The sequence below is a fragment of the Rattus norvegicus genome, chromosome X, assembly GCF_036323735.1.
Source record: "Rattus norvegicus strain BN/NHsdMcwi chromosome X, GRCr8, whole genome shotgun sequence".
In the NCBI taxonomy this organism is placed as follows: domain Eukaryota; kingdom Metazoa; phylum Chordata; class Mammalia; order Rodentia; family Muridae; genus Rattus; species Rattus norvegicus.
The window spans coordinates 53,938,661-53,962,377 of record NC_086039.1 but is presented as its reverse complement, the minus strand read 5'-3'; the positions used below and the strand labels follow the sequence as shown (position 1 = coordinate 53,962,377).

The following is a 23,717-nucleotide window of genomic DNA, read 5'->3' as shown; positions in this document are numbered from 1 at the left end:
CTTGGCAGGGAATAGGGAGGTAAATTTAGAACAGAGGCAGAAGGAACACCCATTCAGAGACTGCCCCACATGTGGCCCATACATATACAGCCACCCAATTGGACAAGATGGATAAAGCAAAGAAGTGCAGGCCGCCAGGAACCGGATGTAGATCTCTCCTGAGAGACACAGCCAGAATACAGCAAATACAGAGGCGAATGCCAGCAGCAAACCACTGAACTGAGAACGGGACCACCGTTGAAGGAATCAGAGAAAGGACTGGAAGAGCTTGAAGGGGCTCAAGACCCCATATGTACAACAATGCCAAGCAACCAGAGCTTCCAGGGACTAAGCCACTAACTAAAGACTATACATGGACTGACCCTGGACTCTGACCTCATAGGTAGCAATGAATAGCCTAGTAAGAGCACCAGTGGAAGGGGAAGCCCTTGGTCCTGCTAAGTTTGAACCCCCAGTGAACGTGATTGTTGCGGGGAGGGTGGTAATGGGGGGGGGGGATGGGGAGGGGAACACCCATACAGAAGGGGAGGGGGAGTGGTTAAGGGGATGTTGGCCTGGAAACTGGGAAAGGGAATAACAATCGAAATGTAAATAAGAAATACTCAAGTTAATAAAGAAAAAAATAATAACAATAAAAAAATGTAAAAACTGCCCAACTACATCAGTGCTCGAAATGTTACTTTCATATGACTTGAAGAAGCCAGTATCTGAACCCTAAGAAGGTTGGGGACATAGCTCTGGGATAAAGAACTTGCCTGGTTTGTACAGGGCCTTTGTGTTCTACCCTCAGAACTGGAGGGAAAGGGGAGCCACAGTCCCTAATCTGTAAATTAAGAGCATTTACTATATTATTAGTATTCTGTTTCTTTGAAGATAATTTGCTTAGAACAGAGTTTCTGCATGTTGATATGTACTAATATTAAATGATGGCTAGAATTTAATATTAACTATTAGATTATCCTCAATATATTTTCTGTGTTGTGTAACCATTCGGCTGTAGTTATGTACCTATAATATAAAGGAAAATACTACTATTTGCATTTTATTTCAGTTGACCTCAGCTGTTAAGAGAGATGCTTTAAAGTTGAAAGAAAATACGTATTTCAGTACTTATATATGTGATTCACCATTATAATACAGCCAGTTAAGTGTCTTAACAGACTGTGTTTATGAACCTATATTTATAAACCATAAAGCTCATTGACACTAATTTTACATATAATATCTTACAAATAAATCATAGTTTGTATTTATTTCTTAATAGGTATGTTTTTTGAAGCATATTTCTATCAAGTTTACATCAAAAATAGTATAACTTAGTATACATTCCCTCCTAAGTAAACTTTAGTATCTTATAAGAAGAAAATTTAACTATTTAAGACTTTAGAGAGAATTGATGGTGTTAAATTAAGTAAAAATACTGTTTTGATCCATAAAAAAAGAAAAAAAATATATATATACTGTGTGTTATGTATGTGTGAATATACTGAAACTTTTTTTAGCACCAATGAAGCAATCAGTTTCTGGCATAAAAACTTTTCAAGCTTCAGGTTTTCAATTGAGATTATAAAGCAAAACATAAGCTCTGTACAAATAGTACAAAAATGAAGAAAAGTTAGAATCCAGAAAAAACTCTGGTCCTAAACATTTGGGGTTAAAGAGAATCAACCTGTAAAACTTTTCAGTGTATACTAGGTAAAAAGCCTAGCAGAGACTAGGTGTTTAGTAGATTTTAAGTGAAAGGAAGAGGAATGGAACAAATTTAATAAGAATGATTTTAATCAAATTAGTCTGTATTTACAGAAATAAGGAGGGGGAGGGGGAAGGGGATTACATTTGAAATGTAAATATATAAAATATCCAATAAAAACAAGAACAAGTTTCTTACCATTGAGGGACTGCCATATCCAAAGCAATTGATGACTATTTAATTGAAATTTTAATGAAGAACTTCTAAAGTATCCAAAGCTTTAAGATTTCATAGTAGCTTAGAAGTTCTTACAATGCAAAGCCAGCACAGTTTTCTTATTACGAGAAAGAAGAAAAGACAAGAATTGGCTTCAAGTGCCTCAGCATAGGCTCCATGTCCAGAGTTCAGAGTACTCTGCGTGAACTTTCCATTCAATTTATCACTATTACTAGCTCTCATTTACTAACCAACTATGAACTCAAGGGTGACTATAATTAGCTCCACTTTGCAAATAACAAAATGAATTCAGAGCATACACTTAGAGCAAATCATAACTCAAACTCAAAACCTGTTTTCTCCAAAGTCTGCTTTTACACACTCTTCCTGGTAGGTATCCTTAACTATTCCAGTGTACATACTAAGAGATGACTTCTCTCTCTTAATGCCTGGGATAAAGAGGGAGTGAACTCTCATTGGTTTGTTATCCAAACAGGGAGTCCTGGGTAAGTGGGAAGGTGGAAGGCTGGAAGCAAGGAAACAATTCTTTTACAAACTAATTAGCTAATTTTACAGTTTATATGAAGTGTAGAGGTAGAGAAGATGCCTTGTGTACTGGGGATTCTTCATGTATTCTTTATTTTTTATCTTTTTCAGTGCTTATATTCACTATTCTATTGTAAACAGCTTTTCCTCATATACTATGTTCTGATCAAAGTTTTCCTTCCCCTAATTCCTTCCCCCTCCCCACCCATCGAAATCTTCAACCCTTTATCACTCTCATTAGAAAACCAAGAGGTAACTGGAAAAAAAAGAACCCAAGACAAAGGACAAGAAGTATGTGTGCCTGTGTGTGTGTGTGTGTGCGTGTGTGTGTGTGCGCGCGCGCGTGCGCGCGCACGCGCACGCACTTGCACATATAATAAGAACATAAAATCAGAAATCATAATATATAAGTAAGAGACCTGTAAGGTTAAAGAAAATATACCCAAAGCATTATCAGAAAAAAATGTGCTCTGTACATCAGGCTGGCCTTTAACTCACAGAGATCTCTACCTGTCCTTGCTTCTGCTCAGCTTAAAGGTATACACCGCCACCCAAAACAACAGCAATAACAACCAACGAGACCAAAAGCATGACAAGCATATCACTGAGTTGTGTTGGCCTTCTACTGCTAGACAGAGCCTGCCTGTATTTAAATGTGCTTTATATAATGGGTGAGACTCTGCTGGAGAAAACATTTTACTTTGTACTTAGGGGAGAGATTGTGTCCACTTCCTCTCAGTGCTGTGGACCCTACTATCTTGAAACTGCATGCTCTGTGTATGCTGCCACAGTCTCTATGAGTTCATATGTGCCTCAGCCTTGTGTCTAAAAGGCTTGTTTCTTTGGCGTCTTCCATCCCTACTGACTCTTACAATCTTTCTGCCTCCAGGGCCTCTTGGATACCCCTACCCCAAAATAATTCAGGCTATTGCCAAGGCTATTGGTTGCTCTCCACAAACTGATAGTAAGACACTATTGCTGAAGACAACACTTATATAACTCATTGAATACAACAGAGAAGTTGAGCTGGTACCGAGCTAGAGCCTTCACACCTACTAACTAGTGTTCATGGCACTAGAAGGTACTCTGCATGCTACCAGAGGAGACAGGTAAACATCAAAACAGCTACAAACCCTTTGTTCTACAATAGTGAACTCTCTGCATACATCACTGGCACAATAATAGCCCAAAAGACATGGGAGTAACAACCACTATGTGATTAAATTGAAGGCCCACTCCGTGAGATGAAACCCATGCCTGACTCTGCAATACAAGCAAGGACCTGACACTAGACAGAATATGGATTAGAGAAAACCAAGGACTACTGCTCTGCTAAAAACCACAACTAACAAGGTTCTGCTATACTCATAGATCAGTGCTTTTGGTCAGCAAGCTCATGTACTCTTAATGATGTTTGCTATTCTGCCTTAGACATTCCCTTACATAAGTACCAAAATGATACTGTTTACTATTTCATAGTGGCATAAAACACTCAAATATAATGTTTTCTTGAATACTATATAATTTTAAAATAATTTCCTTTTTGTTTGCTAAAAAGTTAATCCAATAGATAGGATCGCATGAACTAGAAGATTCTCTAAGGTTGTTGAGCCTTTATTTCCTGTTGGGTTTTGTGAACTCCTAAATGTGTGTGGTGTGTTTATGTACACATGTGTACAGAGGACTGGAGCTGCTCTCAGATATCTTCCTCAATTGTGCTTTCTTTTATATGAGCAGGATTTCTTACGGAACCCACAATTCACCCATTCCAGCTAGTCTATAGATCTAGCTGGCCTCAGTGATCCCATCTCTGACTCTTCAGTGTTCGGACTACAAGTAGCCTTTATGTTGGTTCTAGAAATCCGAACATCAGTCATCAAACTTTGAGGCAAGTGCTTCATTCACTGAGCTATTTCTCTAACCCTCTTTTTTTTTAAACACTGGGTTTCACATTTTAGCTTAAACTGGCTGATGACCAACTGTCTAAACGTCCCAAATGCTTGGATTATCGATACATGCTACATATGACTGGGGCGTCTAATATTTGCTAGAAAGACTAGTAGTACAGAATTATGCTTAGCAGTGGCATCATTGAGAGGTTCTTTGGTGGCACAGCCATCTCCCTAAATCAGGAGTACTGGCCTAGCTCTATAATCTACAGTGGCTTCTACCAGAATTTCTCCCCAAAGAATTCCTCCTCCCAACAGGAGGAAGCTCCTCTGTAGCTCTGCTGAACCACAATTCCCCACAGTCTAGAAAATGACATTGATACCTAAGTGTTTGGTGTCTACAGGCTTTTCTGAGCTCATCAAAGATATAGGATTATGCCATTATAGGTCAGTGTTCTACCTCTGTCAGAACTTTAGTTCACTTCCAAAAATAATTATACCAGACCTTGCAAATCAATGGTCTGGGGGCCAAATCCAGCATACAGATGTGCTAGCTTTGGTCTTGACAATGATTTAAGGTAAAATACATTGTAAAATAGGATAATGCACACAAAAAAGTTCAACATTCAACTTTTCAAAGTCAGACTATCTGGCAACTATAGGAAATAACTGGCTGAGGCCACTTTTTTAGAAAGAGCAACTCTACTCCAGTCCTACTCACTAGAAGCCACTCATCTATTTGCATACCTTCTGGAGTTGTGGTACCTGAAACAATAATTCATTATTTCAAGACTGTCTCAGGACAGGGGAGCTATTCAGTCCACTGGCCTGTCCCATCAACAAATCTCAGAAGGAGCAAATGACCACTAAAGAATACCCTGGCTGACAATCTTGACTGGTGAGGCAAACATTTCCTAAGTTTGAAGGAAAATATGCTTTGTTGTAAGAGGACTTTTAAGGTCTTTTGAAGATGAATGGATCACACATTTTTCTCTCTTTCTTTTTCTGTGAGACAGATTTCTATGTAACCCAGTAATCCAGGTTGGTCTTGAACTCACTCTGTTGTTGTAGTAAACCCTGAACTAATGCTTTGGCCTCCACCTACTAGTCCTGTTATCAAGAGTGTGCTATTGTACCCAGCTAAGATTCACACATTTTTCTGACTGTTTTGGCCAAGTAATAACTACTAAACAAAACCCAAATACACACACACACACACACACACACACACACACACACACACACACACACACACACACACACTAGCATACTACCTTGGAACTTTCATTCATTCTCATGCTTCCCTGGAGGTTTAATTTAAATAGTAGTTATTAAATCTTATCTATATACCTCATTTAAGTCCCTTACCTCACGAGGGACTTAATATTGGGGAAAATTGAGACACAGAGGCAAATACATAGTGTTAGTATGTCACAATGGATATCAGTAGAAGTCTAAGCTCTTAGCCAGTGGTTTCCTGTCCTGCTATCTGATAAGATTCTGATGATGCCTTAACGCTTAAAGGAAAATTTAAAATAAATATTTCTTTGAAACAGGAGTACTTGTACTAGACTGAACTTCTCATACTAAATGGCAACAGGAAGTTTCCAATACTGGAGGAATTTAAAAAGCAGATTTTTCAAAGATATATTTCCAATATTAGGACTTTTTGCACATTTATTTAAAAACAGACAAGAAAATGATCACTTGTTTCTCCAAAAGGATCCTCCAACTATTTCTAAACTAAGTGTTCTATAGGATTTTCATTATAGTGAAAACTAAATTCAATAGTCACAGATTTGTGGCACATAGCCCATATTTTATTATATTCTCAAGAGAAATGAGACCCAAATAGCATTTCCATTAAAATGATCAACAAAAACACTTCAAGTTAAATATAGCCCTAGAAACAGTAAAAGCATATTCATGTTAAATTTCATTCTAAAACATTCCCAAGTGATTATGTGTGTTATTGTAACCTATATGCTGAAATATTGAAACATAAGCTTGTGGTGTGTGTGTGTGTGTGTGTGTGTGTGTGTGTGTGTGTGTGTGTAATAAAATCTAGCCAGGATAATCTAGAACAACGGCTCTCAACCAGGTGGTTGCTTGTACTCCTTTGGGTGTCTAACGAACCTTTCAAGTCCACTGGAAAACACAGATATTTATGTTATGATTCATAGCAATAGCATAATTAAAGTTAAGAAGCAGTGACAAAATAATTTTATGATGGAGGGGGGGGGTCAATACAACCCTGGGAACTGTATTAAAGGGACTTAAGCATTTAGGAAGGTTGAAAACCACTTATCTAGATGGAATGACCACATCTAAAAACAAGCTAAGTTTCTAGTACAATTCTCTAACAGAATAAATCACAAACCTATAGAGGAATAGATGAGTCTAGAACTAGGTCAGGGATTATATATGAGCTTGAAGCATCTTGTAGTGCCAGAAATTAAAGTGGTACTCAAAAGGCAAACAAAAGTCCCATAATGATAGGGTCACATAAAAGTAACACAGAAGATACCTGAAAGAACTATCAATGACCACAGTTAAAAGAACCAGGCCATCAAAATAAAGGAGTATTAGATTATGAACCAGAGTATAAACTAAGTAAGCCCACACTGATAAAAGGAAATGCTAAAATAATTGGAAAGTGGGGAGATACAGCTCCTATGCCTAAGAATTCCAAATGGTTTATGCAAATCATTTTGTTTCAAAGTAGATATAACGTAACTTCCTTCTCCTTATGTGTGTGGTATATACACTGCTGTCTCTCCAAAGACCAAAAATACAGAACAAGATGAGGACAATCAGTTGGTCTTATAGCAGAGAAACACGGCAAACTTTTCTCAGCTGGGTGAATCAGGGTCAGTATGAGCAGTGATAAGCCATACTGATAGCATGCACTCTAGAAATGATTTGAAAAGAACATCAATGGTACTTTATAGCCTTCCTCTAAAAAAGTTTATAACTCCAGTCTAGTCACGAGCAAAACATCTGAGGAATACTCTACAAAGTACCTGATCAGCATGTTCCCCTCAAACTTGTCATGTCTCAAAGACAAAAAGGAAAGTCTGAAAAAGTGTGACAGCCAAAAGGAACCCAAGGAAACCTAACAACCAAACGTTATAATTTCCTGTAAAAGTTTAAAACACAAAGAAAAAAACCACACCTGGTTAAAACCCAAGAAAAAAACGAATAAAGTACAAAATACAGGTATTAATGATAATGGTTCATTAATTATAACAAAGATATCATGCTAATATATGCTGTTAATAATAGCAGAAACTGAGTACAGGGTATATGGAGAGTCTGTACTCTATTCTCACTTCTGCAAAATAAATCTGTTCATAAAAATTAAAGTCCATTTAAAACTGGAGAAAAATATATCTCAATATGGTTTATGAGTACTGGAACAAGAGTTTTTAGTCACATCTCCAGCTCTGAAATGACCTTTCAGCTGTCTAGGAATCTGAGAAAATGTAAAGATACCTTTTGCTAGTTTCCCAACTGACAATGCACGGTATCTATGAGACTTTCTGGTGACTGACAAGAATGGCAGACATGACACTAGACTAGGGCTCTTTGCCAACTATCATTACAAGCTGACTCATCTTTTTAGATAATTGTCTCTACAGTAATTAAATTCTACATTGTTCCACAGAAGAAGCTGCAGTTTAAAAAGACAAAGGCATAGTCTACTGCTTATTTTGAGGCTTTGTGGCACCTGACTGTAACTACCATCCTGAGCTCTCATTCTCCTTAGACAAGGAAGGATTAAACCTGGACCTAAGATATACAAATAGGTTTTAATTGCATAAGTAAAATATTTAATTTGAAAATGCTATTGCATGTTTCTGTTCTACAAAGGATTTATATTGAGAATAGTAACTTTATTCACTTATTTTGATAGTGAAAACTTTCTGTAACTTAGAAATTATCTGTACTCTCAGTAAACACTAATCCAAGGTTAATATCATGATCTATCACAGCTATTGTACACACAAGTTTCTAATTTCCTGAGCATACTTCATGTCATACAGGACTAAAGTACCATATTCCATTTATATTTCCAGAACTTTAATATGTAATTTTAAAACTTCTCATTTTATCTTGAATAAAAATGATCTTTAAGTATGAGGTAAAAGTATTCATTATTGACTTATTGCTATTTCTACCACGTGCAATAACCTCTGATATAACACAAAATCCAGCCCACATCATGCTACTCTACCAGGAACTTCAATAAAAACATTTTTCTCCCCTTTTAAATGTCTGTAAAAATCACATTGTTTGATACCACTTTTAGAACTTCATATAATATATCTATTAAGTTCTTTTCTCTCCTAAGTTTTATTAATATAACTCTTGAACAAAGTAAAGACAAGCTCTTTTGGGTACAGTAATTTATACATACTTAGAATTTATAAATACTTAGTAGGAATGTCAAAATATAGGAATTCAAAGTAGCTGGAAATTTAATGTGCTATGGTTAAGGTATCCTAATGTCTATGTTGGCTCAATTCCTAAATGACATTATTTAAAAAGAATGACAAGACAAACTATGAGTGATATACTCTAGTGGCAGATAATCTCCATATGTTATTAGTTGTACTTTTGAAATCCTAGGGGTCACGACCTATTTCTATACTAGACAAATGAACTAGGCAATGACTATTCTTTAACATAAAACAAAGATAACTAAAAAATAACCAAGTTCAAAGCATACAGATAAATACTAAGTGAAAAACTGGTTTCTAGTATGTGTGTGTGTATTAGATATAATTAAAATGTATTTCTTATTGTTGCAGGATTTGATAACTGACCTAGAGTGTGGTAAATATTCTAGCTTACTTAAATAAAATATTTACTGCTATCTGTATTTACTTTTTCTTGATAACTAGAAGCTTTCTACTAGATTAAAAAAAGCCCGTGTGGGCCAGTGAGATTGGCCCAGTGATCAAAAGTGCTTGGCATCAAGCCTGAACGTGTGCTGTGTTCAAGCACTAGGACCCACATGGTAGAATCTGCGGAGAGACTTCTGCGGAGAGACTTCTCCAAGTTTTACTCTCACCTTCCACTTGCATGCTTTGGCACATATGCATACAAATACACAAAATACAAAATGTGGTAACTTTTGGTTGAAAGATGATTTTATTTGATATTAGAATGGCTACTCCCAGCTTGTTTCTTGGGACCATTTGCTTGGAAAATTGTTTTCTAGCCATTTATTCTGAGGTAGTATCTGTCTTTGTCACTGAGGTGTGCTTCCTGTATGCAGCAGAATGCTGGGTCCTGTTTACCTATCTAGTCTGTTAGTCTATGTTGTTTTATTGGAGAATTGAGTCCATTGGTGTTAGGAGATATTAGGGACCAATGACTGTTGTTTCCTATTATTTTTCTTTTTCTTTCTTTCTTTTTTTTTTTTTTTTCTGGAGCTGGGGACCGAACCCAGGGCCTTGCGCTTGCTAGGCAAGCGCTCTACCACTGAGCTAAATCCCCAACCCTATTATTTTTCTTGTTAGAGGTGGAATTATGTTTGTGTGGCTATCTTCTTTTTGGGTTGGTTGAAAAGATTTCTTTTCTTGCTTTTTCAAAGGTGTAGCTCAGGACACTTCATAATTGTTAAAGGAAATACCCACTAAGATGAACTATCAATTCTGAATATCTATGCTCCAAATGCAAAGGCAACCACATTCATAAAAGAAACCTTACTAAAACTCAAACCATTCATTACACCTCACACAATAATAGTAGATAACTTCAACAGCCCATTCCCATCAATGGACAGATCATAAAAACAGAAACTAAACAGGGAACAAACAGAAGTTGTGAACCAAATGGATTTAACAGATATCTATAGAACGTTTCATCCTAAAACAAAATAATATACTTTCTCAGCACCTCATGCTACCTTCTCAAAAACTAACCAATAATTGGTCACAAAACAGGCCTCAACAGATACAAGAGGGTAGAAATAATCCTACGCATCCCATCAGATCACCATGGACTAAGGCTGGTTATCATTACCAACAAAAATGACATAGCCCACATACACATGGAAGTGGACCAACGGTCGACTCAATGACAACTTGGTCAATAATGGAACAAAGAAAGAAATTAAAGGCTTTTTAGAATGTAATGATAATGAAGGTACAACATACGCAAACTTCTAGGACACAATGAAAGCTGTGCTAAGAGGACAACTCATAGCACTGAGTGCCTGCAGAAAGAAACAGGAAAGAGCATATGCAGCAGCTTGACAGCACACCTAAAAGCTCTAGAACAAAAAGAAGCAAATACGCCCAGGAGGAGTAGAAGGCAGGAAATAATAAAATTCAGAGCTGAAATCAACCAAGTAGAAACAAAAAGGACTATACAAAGAATCAACAAAACCAGGAGCTGGTTCTTTAAGAAAATCAACAAGACAGATAAACCCTTAGACTAACACAAAGAGTGTATCCAAATTAAGAAAATCAGAAATGAAAAGAACAGCAGAAACTGAGGAAATCCAAAAATTCATCAGATCCTACTACAAAAGCCTATATTCAACAAAACTGGAAAATCTGGAAGAAATGGACAATTTTCTAGACAGATACCAGATACCAAAGTTAAATCAGGATCAGAAAAACCACATAACAGTCCCATAACTCCTAAAGAAATAGAACAGTCATTAAAAGTCTCCCAACCGAAAAAAGCCCAGTTTAGAGTTTAGTGCTGCTGAATTCTATCAGACCTTCGTATAAGACCTAATACCAATACTCTTCAAACTATTCCATGAAACAGAAACAGAAGTAACACTACCCAGTTTATTCTATGAAGCCAGAATTATATCTATCCACACAAATTATACCTAAAGCAAACAAAGACTCAACAAAGAAACAGAACTTCAGACCAATTTCCCTTATGAATATCGTTGCAAAAATACTCAGTTCTCCCAAACCAAATCCAAGAACATAGCAAAATGATCATCCATCATGATCAAGTAGGCTTCATCCCAGCGATGCAGGGATGGTCCAATATATGGAAATCCATCAACATAATCCACTATATAAACAAACTCAAAGAAAAAGAAATACACATGAACATCTCATTAGCTGCCGAAAAAGCATTTGATATAATTCAACACCCCTTCATGTTAAAAATCTTGGGAAGATCAGGAATTTAAGGCCCATACCTATACCTGTATAAAAGCCATATACAGCAAACCAGTAGGCAATATCAAACTAAATGGGGAGAAACTTGAAGCAATCCCACTAAAATGAGGGACTAGACAAGGCTGCCCTCTCTCTCCCCACTTATTCAATTTAGTGCTCGAAGTCCTAGCCAGAGCAATCAGACAACAAATGGAGGTCAAAGGGATATAAATTGGAAAGGAAAAAGTCAACTATTTGCAGATAATATGACAGTATAGTTAAGTGACTCCAACAATTCCACCATAGAACTCCTACAGCTGATGAATGACTTCAGCAAAGTGGCTGGATATAAAATTAATTCAATCAAATCAGTACCTTCCTCTACTCAAAGGATAAACAGGCTCAGAAAGAAATAAGGGAAATAACACCCTTTATAATAGTCACAAATAATATAAATACCTTGGGGTGACCCTAACTAACTAAGCAAGTGAAAGATCTGTATGACAAGAACGTCAAGTTTCTGAAGAAAGAAATCGAGGATCTTGGTAGATGGTAAGACCTCCCATGCTCATGGATTGTCAGGATTAATATAGTACAAATGGTCATTTTGCCAAAAGCAATCTACAGATTCAATGCAATCCCCAGGAAAATTCTAACTCAATTCTTCATAGAGATAGAAAGAACAATTTGCAAATTCATTTGGAATAACAAGAAAACCCAGGTTAGCCAAAACTATCCTCAACAATTAAGAATCACTATCCCTAACCTCCAGCTGTATTACAGAGCAATAGTGATAAAAACTGTATGGTATTGATACAGAGACAGGCAGGTAGATCAATGGAATAGAATGGAAGACCTAGAAATAAACCCGCACACCTATGGTCACTTCATCTTTGACAAAGGAGCTAAAACCATCCAGTGGAGAAATAAACAGCATTTTCAACAAATGGTGCTGGTTCAACTGGCAGTCAGCATGTAGAAGAATGCAAATTGATCCATTCTTATCACCTTGTACAAAGATCAAGCCCAAGTAGATCAAGGACCTCCACACCAAACCAGATACACTCAAACTAGTAGAAGAGAAAGTATGGAAGAGCCTTGAACACATGGGCACTGGTGAAAATTTCCTGAACAGAACACCTATGGCTTATGCTCTAAGATCAAGAATCAGCAAATGGGACTTCATAAAATTGAAAAGCTTCTATAAGGCAAAGGACACTGTCAATAGGACAAAATGGCAACCAACAAACTGGAAAAAGATCTTTACCAATCCTACATCCATCAGATGGCTAATATCCAATATATACAAAGAACTCAAGAAGTTAAGACTCCATAAAATCAAATAACCCTGTTAATAAATGGGCTACAGACCTAAACAAAGAATTCTCAACTGAGGAATACTGAATGGCTGCAAAGCACCTAAAGAAATGTTCGACATCCTTAGTCATCAGGAAAATGCAAATCAAAACAACTCTTTGAGATTTTACCTCACACCAGTCAGAATGGCTAAGATCAAAAACTCAGGTGACAACAGATGGTGGCAAGGATGTGGAGAAAGAGGAACACTCCTCCATTGTTGGTGGGATTGCAGACTGGTACAACTATTCTGGAAATCAATCTGGAGGTTCCTCAGAAAATTGGACATTCCACTACCTGAGGACCCACCTATACCTCTCCTGGGCATATACCCAAAAGATGCTCCAACATACAACAAAGACACATGCTCCACTATGTTCATAGCAGCCTTATTTATAATAGCCAGAAGCTGGAAAGAACCCAGATGCCCTTCCACAGAGGAATGGAAACAGAAAATGTGGTACATCTACACAATGGAGTACTACTCAGCTATTAAAAAGAATGACTTCATGAAATTCTTATGAAAATGGATGGAACTTGAAAATATCATCCTGAGTGAGATAACCCAATCACAGAAAAACATACATTGTATGCACTTATTGATAAGTGGATATTAGCTTAAAATCTCAGAATACCCAAGATATAATTCACAAACCACATGAAGCTCAAGAAAAAGGAACACCAAAGTACAGATGTTCAGTTCTTCTTAAAAGGGTAAACAAATATATTCATAGGAGGGCATATGGAGACAAAGTTTGGAGCAGAGACTGAAGGAATGACCATTCAGAGACTGCCTCACCTGGGGATCCAGTATACACACACACACACACACACACACACACACACACACACACAGTCACCAAATCCAGACAATATTGTGGATGCCAAGAAGTGCATGCTGACAGGAGTCTGATATAGCTGTTTCCTGCTCTGCCACAGCCAGACAAATACAGAGGTGGATGCTGGCAGGCAACCACTGAAGTGAGAATGGGGTCCCCAATGGAAGAGTTAGAGGAAGGACTAAAGTAGCTGAAGGGGTTTGCAACCCCATAAGTAGAACAACAATATTAACCAACTAGACCTCCCCCAAAGCTCCCAGGGACTAAACCACCATCCCAAGAGAACACAGGGATGAACCTATGGTTCCATCCTCATATGTACCAGAGGATGCCATTGTTGGACATCAATGGGAGGAGAGGCCCTTGGTCCAGTCAAGGCTTGGTGCCCCAGTGTAGGGGATTGTCAGGGCAGGCAGTTGGGAGGGAGTGGGTGGGTGGATGATGAAGCACCCTCAAAGAAGCATGGGGGGATGGGATAGTGGGTTTCTAGAGGGTTAACATTTAAAATGTAAATTTAAAAATCCAATAATAGAAAAAAAGTCTATATGAAAACTGAACAGCTTATGCTATTAATTTGTGACTTTCAAATATAGCATATACGTGTCCCTATATAGCTACTTCACTTATACATAAAGAGGTTCCTATTTTATAATACATGTACGAATTTTTTAAATGAGCTACTGATCTTCTTAATCTAGGAATTCAAGTTCTGTGGGAATCTTCTAGTGAACAGATTTGAAAAGTCAACAAAAACACTATTTAAAACCACATTTAACAGTTTCTAATCTGATATTTCCAAATAGCTCTTCATTCAAGAAAAATTGAAATTAAAAATACAGAAAGCCTGTATCCTAAAATTTAGGATATAAGTAGAGAGAACTTTGCTTATGGTAATACAAAGAGAAAGCTGCAGAAAGCTTCACGGAAGAAATTTCATTGAAGCTGCACCTACAAAGAGCAGGTCCTGCTTTTTTTAAAATAAAAACAATATAATCACAAAGCTGGAAGGCTAAAACAGTTGTTCTGCCCTGCAAAAGACATTTGGAAAGCTGGTGAGATGACTCAATAGTTAGAAGTTCTTGTTACAAAAGCCTGGTACATAGGAGAGAACTGATTCCTGAAACTTGTTTTCTTACCTTCCTATGTGCTCCAAGGCATGTATATATTTGCATGTGCACACGTGTAAATAAAATACTTTTATCATAAAAAGACATTTGATGTCTAGAGCTACCTTTAGTTGTCATAATGAGGAGTGTACTGAAATCTGTTAGGTGAGGTCAGAAGTTCTCTTGAACATCTCAGTGTATACAGGACAACCCCTGATGACGACGTATCATCTACTTCACTACTGTAATTCTAAAGCTGAGAGAGAATCCCTGCGCCCAAGCCCAATCCAAACTCTTGGTTTACTAAAGGTAACTGAAGGGAAGAAGGGTTTAAAAATTGGCTAAAAAGGCAGTAAGTATTAAATAGTTTCTAGTGTTTAATTTGCAAGATAACACACACACACAATTATAATAGGGAATGCATTTAAAAGAGTAGGAAAAATTTCAAAGATGAAAAGATAAAACATGTAGTTCTCGAAGATGATAGTATTATATAATTATATAATCTACCAAATTCAAAGCCAGAATTATAGCTACAATGCAACTAAAAATTGATACTCTTGTTTATTAAAGATATTAGTATTACTGTTTGTTCAATTTTGTTATAGAACAAGAATGTGAGAATTAATGTTTGGGGTAGGTCTTCCATATTCTAATAGCTCCAACCAATAGAGATCTGAGCCATGTTCGAGATTAGTATGTAACACTAAATGAATTATCCAAAGAACTTAAAATTTCTACTGCTAAACAGGCAGTAATAGCTGCTTAGGGTATAAAGCCTGAATTTAAATAAAGAAAACACATGGGCATCTTTTTCTTTTGTTATCCTTGCTCTGCAGGTTGCCTGGTTTGGCTTAGTTTTGATGTGAAGTTTCATCACGTGCATTGAAAAGCTATAACTTACTGAGTATCTCAAGTAGCTGAAACTACACCTATCACCTAACTTAGCCTTTAAATGCATAAGGGGGAAGGATTACTTGCAGGGATCAGTGTAAATATAAAACATGTTAAGAACAATAAAGACCCACTGTCAGCAAAGTTATACAAATGTCTTACCTTCAATTTCTCAATTGGCAAAACTTCAGCTAAGACACCTTGTAAAGTTAGACGCACTATAACAGGGTGATTAACTTGAAGAAAATGCTGGCACCACTGTCCTATAAAAGGAAGAATACCGAAGAGGTAAGTCTAAAAACAGTGAAAGGCTTAAAAGGGATCATGAATAAATGATAACCATGTACAATAAAATGAAAGGTCATGAAAATGTAAATGGTCATTTGAGCACATGAAATTTCATTAAATTACATTTACATTTAATCAACACTGAAGAAAAATGTTCCCTTGGCTGCCTGAGATAGGTTGCTCCCATCATTCACTTCTAGGGCCTAAGGCACAGGTCCAAATTGCAAAGGCACAAAGCTTTGCTAAGAGTTTGGCTTCAGAGAAAGCTAGCAAGAGTAAACCATCAGGGGGTCCCTGCAGCTTCCCAAGATAAAGTAGTCATTAAAACTTAATGCATTTGATTACAAAACTGTGCTGGGGCTCTTTTAAGGTCCTGGGTCTTTAAATTTTAAGTGACTCCATAGTGAGCCTGATTTAGTTTCCAGTAAATTACAGGACTTTGTGCATTCCCACAGCTCAAGTGAGCACCATACCTCAACTACAAGGCACCAGTGTGAAGTAGGTACAAGGTCTTTTTTTTTTCTGGTTTTGTTTTCCTCTCATTCAATCTCAACAGAATAGGATAATTCACCCAGAACTAGGAGACTAGATACAAAATCACTAATCTACCATTTCTGGGAGTGACTTTTACCTTCTTTCAGAAGGAATGAAGGAAGGACTTTTAACTTCTTTCAGAAGGAAAATTACTTTATCATAAACTTTAGTGAAACAATATAAAGCATTAAAGATGAAAGCCAAGTCTTCAGATCCCTTAACTAGGATTTTTTTACTATACACAACTGACAAGAAATTTTGGGTTAAGCAACTAGCACCCATGAAGCAGAATAAGGATTTCTCACAAAGAAAAAAGCTAATAATGAGAGAAGTGACCAAATTATATATTATGTGCTCTCAGGTATGATGCTACATGAAATGACAGCGAGTGCTCTTGCCACACCTCCAAAAATATAAGCTGAGCCTAATCAAGCAGATAGATAATTTCCAGTCCATTTGAAATACAAAGGATGAAAGAACAAACTAACCTTTCACCAGATTGAGACTTGATAAAAGCAGCGAGAGCTCATAGACATCACAAGAAAATTGTGAAGAGGCTTAACTGGGCAAACTTTCATATGGACTAAGTGTTGCCTTTGCTGCTAGGGTATTATTAGGTGTGTTGTATGAGAATGCCATTGCAGTTACATAAGAAAATGTGTTATGAGGCACATTCATTTGGAGTGCAATTACATCTTGTTTATGCTTTCAGTTATTGAAAAAAAGAAAAAGCAATGGGGAAAAACAAATACAGCAACATGTTGTCAGCTATAGCAATTAGAAATGGGCTGAACTTTTATTTATATACATTTGGAAATGCTCATAAAGTTAAATGAAATCAACTAAGAATCACTATATTCAAGAAAAAAGTAACACCTTTCAAGTAATACCTGAAAGATAATGATTTTAACTGAGTGTGGTGGTCCACATGTATAATTCAAGTACCTGGGAGGTTAAGGAAGGGATAAAATCACATTCAAGGCCAGTTTGTACCACATAGAAAGACCTTGACTCAATCAATATAAGAAAAATATAGAAGGAAAAGTGATTATTTTAATTATGTCATTGAGAATACAGATAAAAATCTAGAAGCAAAAAAATAAAAGCTAGTACCTTTATATATTTCTTAGAAACACAATGAGTCATGTGTCTCTTAAGGAGTAATCTACAACTGTCTAATTGTAACCTAAACCCACTCAACTGGAAGAAACTCTAGTATCAGACTGTCAGCCTAGCCCAACCTCTGATTGGAGAGTTCACAGGCCCTAGAGAACCTATTACTACGTAAGTAATCTAGTTTTCAACTGTTTTCTAAATACTTATCCTTATCCCTAGATAAGAACTGCTCTCATTGATGCCTCATCGACTTTTTTTTTTTAACTCAGTAGGCAGATGCTAGTGATCCAAAACTGGCAAAAATGAAGAGAGTAAGTGACCATAGGGTACCCAGCCCCAAGTGCCATAGCTTTAGCATATCAACAACTACAGCTCAGAGAGAGAGGAGAGAGGGAGGGAGGGAGGGAGGGAGGGGGAGGGAGGGAGCGAAGCGAGAGCGAGAGCAAGAGAGAGCGAGAGAGAGCGAGCGAGCGAGAGAGAGAGAGAGAGAGAGAGAGAGAGAGAGAGAGAGAGAGAGAGAGAGAGACAGAATAAGATTCTACAAGCCTGGGGATGACTCTGCTACAAGATAAGTGTCTTTCAGACAGGATGGTACCTACAAACTCCCAGCAATATGGTTGCCTGTAGAAAATCTGCAGATCTACCCCAAGATGAAGTGCTACAGGCAACCAATGGCTGCTGAAGGAAGCAGAATGAGATTTCTTCAGAATGAGCCCCCAATCCTAAGTGGTCAGACCCAAACACATGCACATCCAAGCATTTATGGGGATTTGTGCATGTGTGTCTATAAAAACACAACCATAACTATAAAAGAGGTCAAGAATTTGCTGGAGGAGTTGGGAGGGTAGAGGGAGGGTGGGAAATGATGAAAGCAAGTGTATTTATGCATGGAATTCTCAAATAAACTTGCAGTAAGCGATGAAGCACACAAGCATAAACTCCATACCCCGATTCTCTGAAGCTGGTGAAATGTGCACACTTTGTATGCTGAGTGAAGCTTATAAAAGGGAGAAATGGATTCAGAAAAGTAAGTTTGTTGAAGGAAAATAACCCCAAAGTAGACCACAGAAAACATGGATAATTAAAAGCAAAAAGGGGACAAACCAGTATATTCAAAGGGATTTGGTTCAAGTCAAGTGTTCCCTCAATACTTTTAAAACTGTAAGTGATTTGTGGGTGGAACATGTGAGACTGATAATTAATGTGCATTCTTCCAAAAAGAATCCTTAAACAGGGATAATGAAAAAATAGTTCATGAATCAACGGAAATACAAAATTGGAATAGATGGCATACTCATGTTTTAGAAGTGCAGGAACTGAATATCATGCAGTTGGATATATTACAATTAAATAAGAGCACCAATGTTTGCAGGGACAATACACTAGCTTTTCAAGGGGACCACAGCACAAGAAAATGACATGTGAGCGCAACTTCCAAGTGCAAGTATCATATATACACAAGTGCTGACTATGGCTAGGACAGGCTTGAAGCAGCTCAACTTTTGGCTATTAACATTCAGAAGGATAGAACAAACAGGATTTTGGCTAAGATTCCATCAAGACTGGCTGAAGAAGCAAACAAGGAAGATTTACAGAAGACATTCTTGAAGACATTAGGGAAGTCTGAGTTTAACCATAAAGGTGAAAAATATAATGGGAAGCAGAGAGACAGCGTTTTTAGAACTGGACAAGACAAAGGAGTAATATGTACAGGGATAAGAGGGAAGAGTAAGCAAGCTTTCTAACAAGGCATAGAGGTTAGTCAATCTCAGAACCAGGAAAATAATGCTCTAGAAATAGGGTAGTACGAGGGTCAGTGATGACAGGATAGCAAAGACTCATTTCTTAACTGTCTCTAACTTTAGGACAGGAGTCATGGGGTCTTGATATTAGGGTTTACATGGTAAAAAGAATAAAGAGATAAAACTGAAAAGTCAGTGTGCATGTCTAGGCCATAAGACTTGAAATAAAATGTGTAATAATAAAAGACAACATACATCATTTTCCGGGTGTAGGGCCACAGACAAGTTGCTTGATTAAAACCACACATAATTAGACACTAACTTCAAAGGGTACTGTAGGAATTAATATACATAAGAGATATGATACATTTATTCAGAACATGTGTCATATTTATTCACTCTATTGAGTTCTCATATGGTAGCAAACCTAAGACTCCCAGAGTTCCTTCTGTATTTTGTTTTGACCAGCAGATGTCTATTATTCCCACATAGAGGTACACTAACAATGAGAAAGTAGGATACTCTTCTTCTCCTTAAAAGTAACAGAAATTAGTTGCTATTAGGCACTCCAATTTCGATAGCAATCCAGAAGAATTTCACATTCTGATGAAAATCATTCCAGACACTGTATTTAGTTACAACATTAATATAATAAACCTACCTACTGCCAAGGACTAGGAACTGTTAGAGTTAAAAGGATTCAATACTCTTGCTGAATGGTCAAGAAATAATTTACTTTTACTTATACATACACAGAATATGGTAACCTTTGAGTAAAAGTTACATAATTATACATGTATATACAGCTATTTAAAACAAAGATTATATACAACTATGAAAATAGCCTGAAGTCTCAAAGAAAACAAAGTCACTGACATTCCTAAGTAAAATCTGTCAATTAAGACTCATATCAAAAGCCTTTTCATAAATAAGAAACTGGGTTACTTAATCAACCCTGCCACCACAGACAAGTAATAGTTAGACAACGCATTTTAAAAAATATTTTTCTTAAAGGGTCAAAGATCTATCTGGAAAGTACTTTGAGATCTAGGAAAGCAGAGAATTTTAAACTTTATCTGACAGCCTAACAGGCCATATCCACAAGGGTTGTGGGTACTCTTTTCCCACCTTCACCTTGGAAACAGCATTTTAGAAATAAATGTGAATCAGCAATCAATCACTGAATATAATGTGGTCTTGAATAATCTGACTGACTAACATTAGAATACTTGCCTAGCATGTATAGGCCTTAGGTTCAATCCCTAATATTACCACTACCACCAAAAGAAAAAACAAAAACCCCACCTGAAATTTTATTAAGCAATACCTGGACTGGCAAAAGCAAATTCTCCTCCCACCTCCACCCCACACACATATGTTTATGAAATGTATCACCTTTGCTTTCAAATGATTTCTAAAACTACTTTTCAAATACAATTCCAGAATATGAATCCAAGAACACATCAAAACGATCATCCATCATGATCAAGTAGGCTTCATCCCAGAGATGCAGGGATAGTTCAATATACGGAAAACCATCAACGTAATCCACTGCATAAACAAACTCAAAGATAAAAACCACATGATCATTTCATTAGTTGCCGAGAAAGCATCTGACAAAATTCAAGACCCCTTCATGATAAAAGTCCTGGAAAGAACAGGAATTCAAGGCCTAAACATAGTAAAAGCCATATGCAGCAAACCAGTAGCTAATATTAAACTAAATGGAGAGAAACTTGAAGCAATCCCACTAAAATCAGGGACTAGACAAGGCTGCCCACTCTCTCCCTACTTATTCAATATAGTTCTTGAAGTTCTAGCCAGAGCAATCAGACAACAAAAGGAGGGTAAATAGATACAAAATGGAAGGGATGAAATCAAAATAACACTATGATTATGATGTATATGATATGATAGTATACATAAGTGACCCCAAAAGTTCCACCAGAGAACTACTAAGCCTGATAAACAACTTCAGCAAAGTGGCTGGGTATAAAATTAACTCAAACAAATCAGTAGGCTTTCTCTACTCAAAGGATAAAGAGGCTGAGAAATTAGGGAAATGACACTTTTCACAATACTCACAAATAACATAAAATACCTCATTATGACTCTAACCAAAGAAGGAAAAGATCTGTAAAACAAGAACTTCAAGTCTCTGAAGAAAGAAATTGAAGAAGATCTCAGAAGATGGAAAGATCTCCCATGCTCATGGATTGGCAGGATTAATAAAGTAAAAATGGCCATTTTACCAAAACCAATCTACAGAGTCAATGTAATCCCCATCAAAATTCCAACCCAATTCTTCATAGAGTTAGGAAGAATAATTTGCAAATTCATCTGGAATAAAAAAAAAAAACCCAGGATAGCTTAAACTATCCTCAACAATGAAAGGACTTCTGGGTGAATCACCATAGTGATAAAAAACGGTATAATATTGGTACAGAGAGAGGTAGATAGATCAGTGAAATAGAATTGAAGACAAAGAAATGAACCCACACACCTATGGCCACATGATTTTTGACAAAGGAGCCAAAAGCATCAAATGGAAAAAGATAGCATTTTCAACAAATGGTGCTGGTTCAACTGGATGTCAACATGTAGAAGAGTGCAGATCGATCCATGCTTATCACCCTGTACAAAGCTTAAGACCTCCGCATCAAACTAGATACACTCAAATTAATAGAACAAAAAGTGGGGAAGAATCTCAAACACATGGGCACTGGAGAAAATTTCCTGAACAAAACACCAATGGCTTATGCTCTAAGATCAAGAATCGACAAATGGGATCTCATAAAACTGCAAAGCTTCTGTAAGGCAAAGGACACTGTGGTTAGGACAAAACGGCAACCAACAGATTGGGAAAAGATCTTTACCAATCCTACAACAGATAGAGGCCTTATATCCAAAATATACAAAGAACTAAAGAAGTTAGACCCCAGAGAGCCAAATAACCCTATTTAAAATGGGGTACAGAGCTAAACAAAACATTCTCAGCTGAGGATTATCGAATGGCCAAAAAGCACCTAAGGAAATGTTCAGCATCCTTAGTCATCAGGGAAATGCAAATCAAAACAACCCTGAGATTCCACCTCACACCAGTGAGAATGGCTAAGATCAAAAACTCAGGTGACAGCAGATGCTGGCGAGGATGTGGAGAAAGTGGAACACTCCTCCATTGTTGGTGGGACTGCAGATTGCTCCAACCTCTCTGGAAATCATTCTGGAAGTTCCTTAGAACATTGGACATTGCACTACCCGAGGACCCAGCTATACCTCTCTTGGGCATATACCCAAAAGATGCCCCAACATATAAAAAAGACACGTGCTGCACTATGTTCATAGCAGCCTTATTTATAATAGCCAGAAGTTGGAAAGAACCCAGATGCCCTTCACCAGAGGAATGGATACAGAAAATGTGGTACATCTACACAATGGAATATTACTCAGCTATGAAAAACAACGACTTCATGAAATTCGTAGGCAAATGGATGGAACTAGAAAATATCATCCTGAGTGAGGTAACCCAATCACAGAAAAACACACATGGTATGCACTCACTGATAAGTGGATATTAGTCCAAATGCTTGAATTACCCTAGATGCATAGAATATATGAAACTCAAGAAGGATGACCAAAATGTGAATGCTTCAGTCCTTCTTTAAAAGGGGAACAAGAATACCCTTGAGAGGGAATAGGGAGGCAAAGTTTAGAACAGAGGCAGAAGGAACACCCATTCAGAGCCTGCTCCACATTTGGCCCATACATATACAACCACCAAACTAGATAAGATGGATGAAGCAAAGAAGTGCATGGTGACAGGAATTGGATGTCGATCTCTCCTGAGAGACATAGCCAGAACTTGTCAAATATAGAAGCAAATGCTAACAGCAAACCACTGAACTGAGGATGGGACCCCCGTTGGAGGAATTAGAGAAAGGACTGAAAGAGCTGAAAGGGCTTGCAACCACATAAGAACAACAATGCCAACCAACCAGAGCTTACATGGACTAACTACTACCCAAAGACTATGCATGGACTGACCCAGGGCTCCAACTGCCTATGTAGCAGAGAATAGCCTTGTTGGGGCACCAGTGGAAGGGGAAGCCCTTGGTCCTGCCAAGGCTGGACCCCCAGTGTAAAGGACTGTTGGGGTGCACTAATGGGAGTGGATAGGGAGGGGAACAGACATAGAGAAGGGGAGGGGTAAGGGTTAGGGGGCTGATGGACAGGAAACCAGGAAAGGGAATAACATTTGAAGTGTAAATAAGAAATACCCAATTCAATAAAAATGGAAGAAAAACCGAAAAAACAAAAAACAGATCTTCTTGAAGACCCTGACCAGCAAGATCATCACCCTGG

At 37.4% G+C, this 23,717-nt stretch overlaps 1 protein-coding gene across 2 annotated transcripts in view; it reads right to left on the bottom strand.

Moving 5' to 3' along the window:
• The window catches only part of Tab3 (TGF-beta activated kinase 1 (MAP3K7) binding protein 3), a 72,305-nt gene that overhangs the window by 33,400 nt on the left and 15,188 nt on the right, over positions 1-23,717 (bottom strand). Inside the window, exon 2 of one of the 2 annotated variants that reach the window (XM_039100565.2) lies at positions 15,838-15,938. The exons of the other annotated variant lie outside the window; for it this stretch is intronic. The gene's annotated coding sequence lies outside the window, so the exon portion shown is untranslated. The remainder of the gene's footprint in view (positions 1-15,837; positions 15,939-23,717) is intronic. 2 annotated transcript variants of the gene reach the window in all.